A 14917-nucleotide genomic window follows, 5' to 3' on the forward strand; every position below is an offset into this window, starting at 1 on the left:
TGGGTGGGGGAGGAGGGTGTTGACGAGGCCGACATATCAGGATCTTTTTGGAGACTGAGATACCGCCTTAGGTCCGAACAGGGGGGAACTTCAGACAGGCAGATAGTGGTTTTCACTCCCTTACGTTTTCTGCGACTCATGAAAAAGCAGCTTTTGATTCCGGAGAGGGCAGTCCAATAGAGAGTAACAAAAAGCGGATTTAAGCGTCAGCACCCCCACGACAAGAACGTTATCAGGAGTACAGGGCGACTGAATGCAACAAATCTCAAGAAGACCACTCCCCCGCTCCCGTCACTCACATGTAGGGACAAATATTTAAAGAGCCTAACTCAGCAGCCATTTAGGAGAGCGTTTCAGGTGCATTCATGACAATATGTACCAAATTGTGTGGTTGCGGAGGGTGAGCATGTTGGTTTAGTTGTATAGTCGTAGCAGGACCTGCAGAAGAAAGTAGGGTTTTTAAGGCAAATCCGTGGTCATTTTGGAAGTAGAATGTGTCTGTTATGAACCACAGGTAGTGGTTCATTCCTATTTTATGTTTATAAGTAGTCTTGCAGGCCAGGATTTCCCGTTGCTCTGGTTTAAGAAGATTCTTGTTTGCTGCCAGTGGTGAGTCTGTGTGATTGCAGCTTGTTCCCATGTGTTCAGCCTCACCTGTCTGTTGATTGCACCTCTCAGTTGTGCAGCAGGGCAGCTGCACGACATAATTAATTAAGACTCTCTGTTATATGCTGGCTCAGTGCAATTCACAGACGCTGGTGATATTTCCAGATTTCCAGGTTTCCTGAGTTCCAGAGTTCTTGAGTTCTGAGCTAGTCTCTGCCAGTTCCTGAGCTCCTGTCTAGCAGTATCTGCCTAGCTGCTTTGAGTGTCGGTTCCTGAGTGTCGGTTCCTCTGTCGATTCCAGTGTCTGATCCTGTGTCCTGCCGTGAAGCGTTCCAGTCCAGGAGTCCTGTGGCTTTGTCTGTGCCTGGGCGAGTGTCTGGCTTCTTGGTGTCCACCGGTCTGTCGTTTGGGATTCTGCCTGTCCTCGAGTTCTGAGAGTCTGTGTCGGCTACATTGGGGGTTCCTGTCCGTTTGCCAGTATTTTTATCGGTTCCGTGATAGCGGCTTTGCCGCGTCCGTCGGCTCAGGCCGCAGTATTCTTTGGTTATAATTTGTTTCTGGTGTTTTGCAGAGGGTTCTGCTTGTGCTGTCACCGCCGGTACACAACGGTATTGTGTCGGTGAGTGGACAGCATTTCCTTTGTTGTTCTTTTCCTTTGGCGGCGTGCCGCACATATATTTAGGTTTAGGGTAGTTAGTAGCCCCTAGCCTTCTGTTTGTTTTAGCTAGAGGTCCCCTTGTTATTATCCTGTCTCGGTTCACGCCTTGTCTCAATCTAAGACCTGGGGGCATCGGAGTTGGGCAGACCTAATCCGCCCTTCAAAACCGGCTGCCGTGGGCCCAAGAAACCATAGTCACTCAGGCGTGAACGGACCACACGGGTGAAACAACGGAGGTAGGGTGCTAGGGGCTATTTCCACACCACACCTCGTTTCAGCGTCACGTTCTGGTGCTCAGGACTCACTACGCAACATCTCCCTTGTTCTGAGCACCAGGAACCTAACAGTGTCAGAAGGTGTCAGCCATTACTCCTCGGGAAGGCCGCACATATTGGTTGAAGGAGGCATCTACTCCCGTTAGGGTGAGGACAAGTTTACATAGCAGTGAAGTGGCGTTGGTGTAGTTTTGGGCATCTGTGGTGATTCACCCCCAGCCAGGGCCACCTGCAAGGTGGTAAATGCAGGGTCAGTGTGTAGCTTTCGATTTGCTGAAGTACCTTGCGGTATTTTAGTGATGGTGTCCCCTCCTCAGGGCTCAGTGTCCCACACTGAAACCCCCAGCATGGAGTCAAAGATGGCCGCCAGGATGTGCAAATCTTCAAGAGTCCCCAGCTTCCTCCGGCCGGCTCCCTACCACAGTCTAGCTGCCTGTGGGCTGTGTGAGGTCCTCTACAGGTGGTGCCAATGCCTGGCTATAAAGAAGGCTCCCCTGAGACCCGCATGCCGCAGTCACTGTGTGTCCGGAGGTCCGTCGGCCCAGCATTTTAATTGAGACTTCGACGGGAGGAGCAGGCCGCAATCTGCGGGAGTCTCCTCGGTGCTCCCTGATTCCTCAGCCTTACTCCGTTGGCAACAAGGGGGTAATTGGGGAGGTGTGGAGTGGAGGAAAGGGTCAGCCGGGAGGCGGGGAGGATGCTGTATGCAACGAGGACCGGCCGCGGGCAACATCTGGTCCGCACTCCGCCTGGGCCCGAGGTCTCGGCCTGTTGATCATTGACTCACCGGTGCACCGCCGCTGAGGTTGTAGCAGACAGGTCGGAGCACTCGGGCTGCGGCGAGAGGGGGACGGGAGCGGCTGAGGGCAGGGTCCGGAGTGGATGTGAGCCCTCTCCGCGCGGCACAGCAGACTTCAGCTCCCGGGCAGTATCACGGCAGGGGGATGCGATCCGGAAGTAAGGGACCGGTCATTTGTTATCAAGCGGGGCAGCTGTGGAGGGAACAGAGCTCAGAATAAGGAGAAGCCGGGTGTCCGGCAGGGCAGAGGGAGCCGCCTCACAGTGTCCACAGGGGGATCCACCAGTTACGGGCTCTAGGATAAATTTATCTCCCGGCTTCTGGAGAGCGCTCAGGCCCCAACCAGCAAGGAGGCAGGGGGCCACCTCTGGCTCCGGGACCTTTTACACTTAGTCCAGAGATAGTAGGGACTATATGCAGAGTGTAATGCAAGCCGAGTAGGGGTTGAAAAACGGGTTCTAAAAGGCTCCTTTTGATCAGAGACCTGGAGCTCCACTCAGACATGTCTGTCCTGCTTGCTTGTCAGGCCACGCCCGCCCAGATTGCTTAGATTTTAAACATGGATCTCTCCGTGTATACCCCCCTTTATCCTGCATATGGCACATCAATGTTCCAGGTTATCCAGACTCCAGGATATTATGTGTTTATTCTGCCCTGTGGCTAATCAACTGCCCTGTGACTGTGTTAAAGACCATTTTTTATAATCTTGCAAAAAGTATGCTTTAGTATCATATTCTGAATAGCATATATTGCATGTGTAATTACAATGGGGCTGATTCAGAGCCGGGTCACTAATTGAACCACCACTGCATCTTTTTACACAGCAGTGGTGAGAAATATGCAAAAGCCGCAGGAGAAGTTTTGAGTTAAAAGATGCCCACTGCAGGCTTCTGTGATCCACTGCATCATCTGAGGACACTTCTCATCACCACCCCCGCCTCCAAATGGCTGCAGCCTGTCAATCAGGCTGCTATGTTCAGGGCACTGCAGGCAACTTTACAGGACAAGATCTGCACATGCGCGTATGCAGTTATCATTCCATCTAAGATGTGCCTTAACATTAACATACATCTCTGAACATGGCCGTAACAAGGGCAGTGTGGCCAGTGCTGCTGCACAGAGTATAGTATGCCATGGAAGTATATACAATATGAGCAAACGCATAACATCAAGCACTGAGAAAAAGGATTAACTCAAACCTTCCCTTATATATAGAGACGATCTTATGGAAGATGATTCTTTCTATCTTTTGACCAGTGGTTCCTTCTTCCACTCACATTTGAGACGATGCATGAAAAGTAATAAAGCAATACAATAGTGTAGTATGTTCAAAACAATATCACACTTCACCCAAGTGGTTTTTCTAAGCACTCCCTAAAAACGGTCGGTTGACACCCAGAAACGCCCACTTCATGTCAATCTTCCTGCGTTCGGCCGTGCAACTGAAAGCTTCACTAGAACCTGTGCAAACCCACAAAGGACTTTGTACCCGTACGCCACGCATGCACATTGCGGTGCATACACATGCGCAGAAATGCCGATTTTTAGCCTGATCGCTGCGCTGCGAACAACGGCAGCTAGCGATCAACTCGGAAGACCCCCTATGTACTCTACACTGGACTACTTTCTAGTGAACCATAGGATTCTGCAATTGGACAGATTTCCTGGTCAGACCACGCACTGGTATATGCCTCAGTTAACCTGTCCCCATCTACCCACACACCTTGGACTTGGAGGTTCAATTCTTCTGTGCTCACTGACCCACGCCTTACATCAGAGCTTAGTTCTACCTTTGCAGATTACATCGAACTTAATGATACACCAGATGTTGGTGCGTTGGCTATTTGGGAGACATAAAAATGTGTTGTTAGAGGTAAATACAGCTGGGCTCATGGTTAAAAAAAGAGAGATCAGCTCAGAGACGGCTCCTCCATGACCGTATGGCAACCTTTAGAAACCCAGCACCAGTCCACTTCAGACCCTCAAGTGCTGCTCGATTTAACTGAGCCAAGATAAACACTAAACAAACTACTTAGTGACACCACTAAAAGGGACTTAGGCAAATGCCATCATACATTTTACCTTTGGGGCAATTAACAAGGTTCCATGCTAGCATGAGCATTGCAGGCTCAAAGACGCCTATGTCCACTCAATCTGAGGTCCTCATGGTGACCTGGTTTATGCACTTCCCACATAATGGACTCTTTCCAACATTATTATGCTTCCTTTATACAGTAATTTACATTCAGGTCAGTCCCCCTCAGAAGTCCCTGACCCCAAGACCCTCCCCAAAATGATCTAAACAAGATCGATTTCCCAAAACTTTCAGAGACAGGCCTAGAGTCACTGAAACAGCTGTTCACAATTGAGGAGATAGAAGTGGCTTTACCTGCCACCTCGGTAGGAAAAAGCCCGGGCCCAGATGTCTTCCCTATTTGTTATTATAAGGTGTTTAAATCATCCCTATTGCCTCTATTTCTAAAGGCTTGTATCTCGATTTCTTGGGACAACGGTTTCTCCAAGCATCCTTTGGAAGCCCATATTTCTGTAATACCCAAAGAGGGCAAGTACCCCGCTCAGTGCTCGAGTTATAGACCTATCTCCTAACTGAACTGTGAATTTAAATGATATGCCACAATGCTTGCGAACCGACAATGCCCTCTCTTTCCTGACATGGTACATATGGACTGGGTGGTCTTTATCCCGGGCTGTGAAGCAAGGGACAATATGTCCATAATTATAGATCTTATTCACTTCACTCGGTCTGGATTGCCCCTCTGTGGTTCTCCTGTCCACCGACACGGAGAAGGCCTTCAACAGGGTCGATTGGAAATTTATGGAAAGTCTCCTCAGCCATCTGGGCCTGGTTCCTGCTCGTCTCCAATGCTTCTTGGCCTTATATAGATCCCCTACGGCTAGGGTCAGAGTGAATGGTGCACTCTCTAGTCCCTTTGAGATTAGAAATGGAATGAGGCAAGGTTGCCCTCTCTTCCCGCTCTGTATGGGGCACTAGCCAGAGTGATTAGAACCTGTTTAGGTTAATCTTCTCCCCTTGCTGCACAAATTTAAAACTGACTTTAACAACTGGTCGGCTCTTTATCTTGGTGTGGTAGGATCAACACAATAAAAATGAACATCCTACTGAAAATTCTCTACTTTTTGCAGACACCGCCCATCACTATACCCGATTCCTTTTTTCGAGAGCTTCAGGCCATTGTGGGTCATTTTATTTGGAATAAGATGGGTGATAGGTTGGCCCAGTCAGTTCTGATTCAAAGTCGTGCGTATGGAGATCTACAACTCCCACACTTTATTAGTTACTACCATGCCGTACATCTATCTAGGATAATTGAGATGTTCCGGCACCCAGCCACTAAACAATTGCCTCTGATTGCGGGACACCCTTGCACATGTTCTCCCGTGTCATCGTAAAATCCAACAACTCAGACACCCCACCTTGCACTGCTGGAAAAAATTCAAGCACTTACCGGCCTTTAGCCCAGGACCCTCTTTGCCCATGTCATTACTACACCACCCAGAATTGCCTTGCCTCTGAATACTATCTCCCAAGCCCTACTCTCTTCCTGGTTTGCAGCTGGGTAGCTCCACTGGTCTCCATTCTTTCACAGAACTGACACAAAATTATGGTCTATGATAATGTATTGCAATTCTGGATCTACCTACAGCTCTGGCATTATGTAGGTTCTTTACTTGCTCGCACTTGGGGGTGGCACCGAACCAACTTTGAGACCCTATGTCTGACTGACTGCGCGCATAGACATCTGATTTCCCAGTTATATAAAAAATGCCTGACCAGTCTCTCACTCCCAAATCCCTCCTTTGTGATCGCTTGGCATAAAGACCTCCAAAAAGAACTCACTGACAACCAATGGTCTCACATATACCACTACACATTTGCCAGCTCTCCTTCCAGTCAGGTCTTAGAAACCCAATATAAAATCCTGTTTAGATGGTATTGGTATTGCTGCCCTGAGTGGATTCACCAGATGTTCCCGACTGTGTCAGCCCTATGTTGGAGATGTGGACGGTCGCTTGGTACCCCCATTCACATATGGTGGCATTGCCATATACTGACTGGCTTCTGGCATCCAGTCCAGAGAATCACTCGTCAAATCACTGAGTACCCGGTCTCTAAGACTCCCGAATTCAGGCTTCTTAGCCTGATGGACATTCCCCTCTCCCACTATAAAAGTTCTCTGCTACAACATCTGGTGAATGCGGTTAGGGCTACTGTACCTTGCTACTGGAGAACTACTCTGCAACCTCATTTATCCCATTGGTTTCAAAGGGTTGATTTTTACATGGCCACGGAGGAGCTTACCACCACCCCACAAACGGCTACCTCTCGATTTATTACAACCTGGTCAGAATGGCTCGACTTTAAAGAGTCCTTTGCTTATAAAACCTATGTAACACCAGTTTTCACCGTAGCATCCTTAACCCATGATGACAACGCCCTCCCCTCTTCTTTCCGCTTTTCTTTCCTCTTACACCCTTTTCCTGCTATTTTTTTCCCTCTTTCTCTTCTACCTCATACACATTTATATGTTTATCCTTGTTGCACTGATGTGATCTTATGATGATTTCCATGTTCCACTGACAATTGCTGGTATTTGACGCACTGTGTATTGCTTTCGTACTGCTTATATGTGACCTCACTTTTAACATAATAATATAGTTGGCGAGATTGAAAAAAGACAAGTAGTCCATCGAGTTCAACCTGAAATGTATTAAATTCCCTATTCCATTTTGGTTAAAGGATATATCCTCAGATAGCTTTTTCTGTTAGAAATTTATCATGCCCATTTTTAAACGCATTGACTGAGTCCGCCATTACAACCTTCTCTGGCAGTGAATTCCATATTCGTATTGTCCTTACAGTGAAGAATCCCTTCCTGCGCTGAGTACGAAGTTTCCTCTCCTCAAGCCTTAGTGGGTGTCCACGTGTTTTGTGTAGAGGTCTCTTAATAAACAAATCACCTGATAGCTCCGCATATTGCCCCTTTATATATTTGTAAATATTAATCATATTTCCTCTTAGTCGTCTCATTTCTAGAGTAAACATATCTAACCTAGAAAGCCTCTCCTCATAGTCCAGTGTCTCCAACCCCTTAATCAATTTAGTAGCTCGCCTCTGAAACTTTTCAAGTTCTAACATGTCTCTTTTATAGTGTGGTGCCCAGAACTGTACACAATACTCAAGATGCGGTTGCACCAATGATTTATATAGTGGCAGGATTACACTCTCATCCCTTGTCTCAATTTCCCTTTTAATGTATGCTAACACCTAATTTGCCTTTGTTGCTGCACTTTGACATTGTGTACTGCTGCTGCTAAATCTACTATCAATGAGCACCCCCAAATCCTTTTCTAATAAGTTTCTACTATATTTCCCCCATTTAATTGGTAATTTGCATGTTTATTCTTAGTCCCAAAGTGTGTAAAATTTTCCACATTAAAACTCATTCTCCATTTTGTTGCCCAAACTTCCAGTTTAAATAAATTGCTCTGAAGAGACTCCACATCCACATCTGACTTAATGGCCCTACATATTTTAGTATCATCTGCAAAAATTGACACTGTGCTTTCTAGTCCTTCTCCGAGATCATTTATAAATATGTTAAACAATATTTCCCCCAGCACAGAACCCTGCGGTATTCCACTGAAAAAGAAATTCTTGAATAAAGGGTATAAAGAAGAAAATCTACAGAATGAGATAGAACACATTTCAAAAATCGACAGAAAAACCATGTATGAATACAAACAAAAAACAAAGGAGAATAATTTCAAGACTGCATTCATAACTCAATATAATAGTCAGTATTTTCAATTTGAATCAATACTACAGAGACATTGGCACATTTTACAGTTAGACAAACAACTACTACCCTATATAACAGCAAAACCACAAATTATTTACAGAAAGGCTCGAAACTTGAGACAAAACCTGGTCAAAAGCTTTATACAGATGGAAACAAGAAATCAAGATATGGAAAAGGGAAATTTCCATTGTTTGAATTGTCGACCATGTAAGATCACTGGAAACAAGTCAACAAAATCTGTTTCAGAATTCACATCGTACGTAACTAAGAAAACTTATAAAATAAGGGAAAGAATCTCGTGTGATTCAGAAGGAGTAATCTATCTCCTCCAATGCCCATGTGGATTCCAATACATAGGACAGACAAAAAGAAAATTACGAGTAAGAATCTCTGAACACATTTACAACATTCATAAGGGTTTGGAAACACATAGTGTTTCTAAACACTATAAAGATTGTCACAACAACGATCCATTTAGCTTGAAGTATATAGGGATCCAAAAAATATCAAATAATTGGAGAGGAGGAGACATATGCCTGGAACTTAGAAAAAAGGAAACCAAATGGATCTACCATATGAGAACTTTACAACCTGATGGATTAAATGTAGAAATCGATGTTAATGCTTTTTTGTTAGGCAATTAGTTCATTCTTTAAAAATTATCACCATAATCCCATTATGCCATATATTAGTACCCCCCCCTTTTTTTGAACGCCATACCGTTAAAAATTTTTTTTTTTTTTTTAGATATAAGTTGTTATGTATATAGAAGTCCTATATAGGCTATAAGGGCACATGGTTGCCGCTCTTTATTCAAAACTTCCTGTTTTTACATTTCCTGTTTTTAATGAAAATAATAAAGTTTTTTTAGTATAAAAAGGAAGTTTAAACACACATTCAAAATCCTTGTTAAAGGGTCTAAAACCCGAAACGCATTTGAAAAGTCACGGAGAGCAACGGAGGAGTCACACCAGTGTGTGCTATCACTGGCGCACTCAGAAGCCGGGAGCCACGTGAGGAGGTTTTAGCCGGAGCGACAGCGAGACGGGACCTGGTACATCTGCGGCAGCCGGTCAGGCTATCCAACACCAAGCTGCAAGCAGGTCAGATAGGGATAGCAGGGACAGTAACTCACAACAAGAGACTGTTATAGCTATCCGGAGCAACAAAATTACTACCTCCAAATTAAACACACTTCACAAAAAGAGCTGTAACATTATAAATTAACCTCTTTCTTCCTTTTACAGGTATGTGCGTTCATATTAACTAGCGCTCCAATTCACATTATTTTAGTATTCCACTGATTACTTTAGCCCAGGTGGAAAACATCCCATTAACCACCAATCACCAATCAAGCCAATTACTCACCAATGTACAAATAGTGTTTCCTATACCAGCTCCCTTAATTTGAAAATCAGCAAAATCCAGATAGACCACATCTACTACGTTACCCTGGCCAAGATTGTCGCTTACTTCCTCATAGAAGCTAATCAAATTAGTTTAACATTACCTATTTCTCACAAAACCATGCTGGTTCTTATTAATAGCATGGGAGTTCTCCAAGTACTCCTGTATGATATCCATTAGTATTCTTTCCAAAAGTTTCCCCACTATTGATGTCAGACTAGCCAGTCTATAGTTACCAGGATGGAGTTTAATGCCCTTTTTAAATATTGGGGCTACCTCTGCTATATGCCAGTCCTTTGGTACTATGCCTGATGTAAGTGAATCAGTGAAAATCAGATACAGTGGCCTTGTTATTTCAGCATTTAGCTCCATCAGAACCCTAGGATTTATTATTATTATTATTATTGTCCTTTATTTATATGGCGCCACAAGGGTTCCGCAGCGCCCAATTACAGAGTACATATGCACATAATCAAAACAGGAAAACAGTGACTTACAGTTGAAGACAATTTAGGACAAGTACAGGGTAACTAAGCATAACTACACCAGTAAATGACAGAGATAAGTTCCAGGTGGCCAAAAAAACTGCGTGATTTGGGCAGTTGAGGATTATTAAAGTAAGAAAAGGATAAGCACACGAGGGAAGAGGGCCCTACTCATGAGAGCTTACATTCTAAGGGGAGGGGTAGACAGACAGGGGTGACACAGATGGGGTACATAGAGAGCGTGGAACAGAGGATGAAGTCCATCTGGACCAGGAGATTTACTAGTCTTAATTTTTTTTTAATCGCTCTTGGACTACTTTTTCAGACAGATAAGTATTAAGCAACAGGCCTTTAACATTACTATTATTAATGTTACTCACTAACCCCACCATCTGGTCCTCTCTAGTAAACACTGATGAAAAAATGTGTTCAGTGTTTTAGCTTTTTCTTTGTCATCATTTATCAAGAATCCCAGTTCGCTTTTTAATGGTCCTATATTCTCTTTTTTTAGCCACTTATCATTTATGTACTTAATGAATTTTTTGGGGTTAGTTTTGCTCTCCTTCGTTTTCTATTTTAGCTACTCTGATTTCCTTCTTGCATTTTTTGTTACATTCCTTGTAGTACTGGAATGACTCCACCTTCCCATCTGATTTAAAAGCTTTGAATGCTCACTTCTTTTTATCCATTTCTTCCTTTACCTTTTTATTTAGCCACATTGGTTTGAATTTAATACTCTTATTTTTACTGCCCATGGGGATGAACTTATAGGTATATTTGTCTAGCATTGATTTAAAAACATCCCACATTTCAGCAGTGGTCTTTCCCTGAAATAAAGTTTCCCAATCTATGTCCTTTAGTACATGTTTCAGCCTGTTAAAATTTGCTTTTTGAAAGTTTAGAGCCTTACTTGAACCCTTAGGATGCTGCTTTTGAAAACTAATTTCGAATGTGATCATATTATGATCACTGTTACCCAAGGTCTTGCCTACTATGGTATTTGCTATTATCTCCACATTATTAGTTAGTACTAGGTCCAGTATAGTCCTTACTCTGGTTGGTTCCTCAACTATTTGCAACAAGTAGTTATCTTTTAGTATATTTAAGAACCTTTTACCTCTAGCTGTATCACATGATTCGCTAGCCCAATTTATGTGTGGATAATTAAAATCCCCAATGATTAGGACCTTCCTAGTCCTGTAGCTTTCTCGATTTGCATCAAGAGTTGCGCTTCCTCAGTCACACTAATATTAAAATCTTTTTTGTACATTTCTTTTCCATAGAAATTTCAACCCATAATGTCTCCACAATATCTCCAGTTCCCTTGTAAATAACCCCCTTTTAAGTATGGTTTTAGAAATGGTTTGACATAAGGACATACACCACCCCCTCTTTTAATAGCCCTGCCTCTCCTGAAAAGAGTATAACCCTTCAAGTTAGCTGCCCAATTGTGAGAATCATCCCACCATGTCCCCATGATACTTATAATATCATATTGTTCCTTCATCACAAGCATTCCATATTCCCCCATTTTGCCTGAAAGGCTTCTTGAATTTGCAAGCATACACTTTAGGTTAGTAATACCGTTATCTATTTGTCTATTCATAGGTATCCTTTCCATTCTTAATTTATCATTCCCTGATTTTCCAATTCTAGCTGTTCTTCCCCTCCCCCCTTCTCCACCCACATTATACCTAATACCTTCCCCCTTGCTGCACTCAGTAATGTTCCCGTAGCTTCTTTCTAATCCCTCCCCCCAGACATCTAGTTTTAAACCTCCTCCAACATTCTAACCATCCTTCCTCTCCAGCAATGCTGCCCCCTCCTCATTCAGGTGCAAGCCATTGCTACAAAAACGATGGCGCCTGACTGCGTAGTCTGCCCGGTGTTCCAGGAACACAAACCCCTCTTTCCTACACCTGTCTCTAAGCCACACATTTACCTCCCTAATGCCTCTCTGCCTCCCTGGGCTAGCGCGTGGCACAAGTAATATTTCAGAGAATTTTACCTTAGATGTCCTTGCTTTACGTTTCTGGCCTAAGTCCCTATAGTCTTTCTTAAGGACATCCCACTTACCACTAACTTTATCGTTGGTGCCAACATGCACTAAGATCGTTGGGTCACTCCTAGGCCCTCCCAACTAGCTATCTACCCGATCCGCAATGTGTCATACCCGAGCACCCAGGAAACAACAGACTGTACGGTAATTACGGTCCCGGTAGCAGATTGCACTTTCTGTCTTCCTGATAATAGAATCCCCTACTACCACAATCTGACTAGGTACCTCGCTTTCTTTTATCCCATCTATGCCGGAGGGACTGTTCCTCCAATTGCTAGGTGGAACAGTCTCCTCCAGCTCCATCATTTCTTCACTGCCGTCCACAGAAACTTTGTCACACCGGGCAAATTTGTTGGGGTTTGGTAGATCAGAGATGTTCTGCCTCCCCCTCTTTTTCATCCTTCGAACTTTGACCCAGCTGGCTACCTGTTTGTCCTTGTCTACCAGTGCCCCCCCCCCCCCAACAACTCCTCCACCGTTCTATCTAAGCTTTGCTTGAGATTGTGAATATCTCTCAGTGTTGCAACGGTTTGCACTAGATCAGTTACCTGGGTTTCCATAGCAACCGTTCGCACACACCTCACGCAGATGTATTCACACTGGGACGGTTGCTCCAGGTACGCTACATCTTGCACGACATGCACTCGCTACATCTTGCACGACATGCACTGAGTGAGATTCTCAATCATGGCCCCACCCATTTTCTTTGCTAACTCACTACCTTGTTATTTCATGTTTGTCTTTCTTTCATAACTAATAAAAATGACATTACGTAAACAAAAAAAAATACAAATAAATTTCACAATGCAAATTTCCACAGCACACAAGTGGCCTGTGCTCTTAACAGAAATATGCTGGTATCCTTGGATATAGGTGCAGTGGCATAACTCCCAGAGACAATAGAGGTATTTGCTGTCAGGCTCCAGCTGTCAGAGGGGCAAAAGAAAGAAAGACTGAGGGCGCTTCTAAACTATAAAAGATCTTTCTCCACTCATTTCATAGTGATTTGCTGCAATCATTGCTCACTGCTGTCCAAGCTCCGAAAAACCCCTTGAAGACCCCTTCAGTCTGGAATGTTTTTGATAACAGATCAAAGTGTGTACAATAATATACAGCTCTGCTGCTGTGCAGTATATGAGGAAATAAAGGAAATCAGAAGTTGGTTTTCAGAAAATTCATTAATCTTTATATATATAAAAAGCAAATACCACTGGCTCATCACAAAATCTCTTGAACCATAATGACTAGGAACTTGAAATTCGGACAGTAGCTTGCTTTTATGACGTAGGCACCCACTAAGAAGGGTTTTTTCAAAACTCTACCCACAAAAGGGTTAAAAGGGGTGATATGATTATTGGGAATTCCCCCCTTACAGAGGAGAGATAAGACAGCACATCAAACCAGAGCTATAAAGAATGCATGGTGCCGATAACAAGTCATGGAGGGGGGAGGACACAATGCTCTGTTCCTGGACTTCCTTGCAGTGGCAGTTGCCGAGCACTCCATTATTCAAATAGGGGAACCACATCAACTGCCACCCATAAACACTGTCAAACATTGCTGACTATTGCTCCCCTATTTGAATAATGGACTGATCTAAAACTGCCACTGGATATTTTGACTCTTAAATGCATTAAAGGAAAGCTTGATAGTCAGCAACTGCTTATCTGCTGTGTAAAGGGTACGACAGCTCTCCCAGTGACCTTAAGTGTTGTGCAAAAATATTTACTTTTTTACCTCAAAGGAGGAGCCCTAAGGATAGTGAGAAGCTAAGCAAGGAGACCTAGGGCCTTTTGCAATAGAGTCAGCCTATCCCAGCAAACCATACATATTTAACATACAGTGAGCGGCGCTTGGCCTGTCGTCCCAGCATTTACAGCACTGAGCAGGGCAGCATCAGAGGTGTGATGAGACAGAGAAGGAGGCGGACCAGTGGCGTGCGGTGAGGTCAGTGGCTGGTGAGGCACTGCAGCCATAATCTCTGTGGAGTCCCGACGATGTCATCTTCTGCCGCCGTGCCAATGCCCACTACTGCCGCCACTAATGGGTGCCGACCCTGCCAATGGCCTACAAAATCGCCGCCATCAACTGCCTGACCCCCAGCCGCTAACCTGCTTCTCAGTCTGATGCCGCCAGTGCCTGCAGCCTTCCTGCTCATCAAACTTGTGATGAGCAGGTGGCTATTACATTGTCAATTTTTATAAATTTATGGGAGACAGAGAGGTGGAATATGGGGAGATGGGAGAGAGAAGAGAAATATGAAGACAGGAGGGATAGACAAGGGAGTAGGCACAGGGGAAGATGGCAGAAAGAGAGGAATAGGGTGAGAAGGAAGAGAGACGGAATAGGGGGCAGAAGGAAGATAGAGAAGGAATAGAGGGAGATGGGAGAGGAGGAATAGAGGAGATGGCAAAGAGAGAGGAGAAATAGGGGTATATGGGAAAGAGGAGAGTGAGAGGAATAGAGGGAGATGACAGAGAGAGAGAGAGAGAGGAGGAGCAGGCTGGCAGACTGGGAGTAGTAGTGGTGGAGAGCAGGGGGCAGGATTGGAGTAACAGTAGTGCAGAATAGGGGGACAGGCAGGGAGTAATAGAAGGGGGGGCAGGATGGGAGTAGTGGTGGGAAAAAGTGGGCAGTATGGGATCTCACCTCCTCTTATGCAGCTCCCGGGTCCCAGCCACCGTTAGTCCTTCCATGCAAGCTCACACAGGATGGACAGACAGCCTCAGTAGAAGTTATGGGTTCCGCTCCTCTGGTGTTCTCTGCGTAGTCCAGGGGAGCATGG

The sequence above is a fragment of the Pseudophryne corroboree genome, chromosome 9 (assembly GCF_028390025.1).
Source record: "Pseudophryne corroboree isolate aPseCor3 chromosome 9, aPseCor3.hap2, whole genome shotgun sequence".
Taxonomy (NCBI): Eukaryota; Metazoa; Chordata; class Amphibia; order Anura; family Myobatrachidae; genus Pseudophryne; species Pseudophryne corroboree.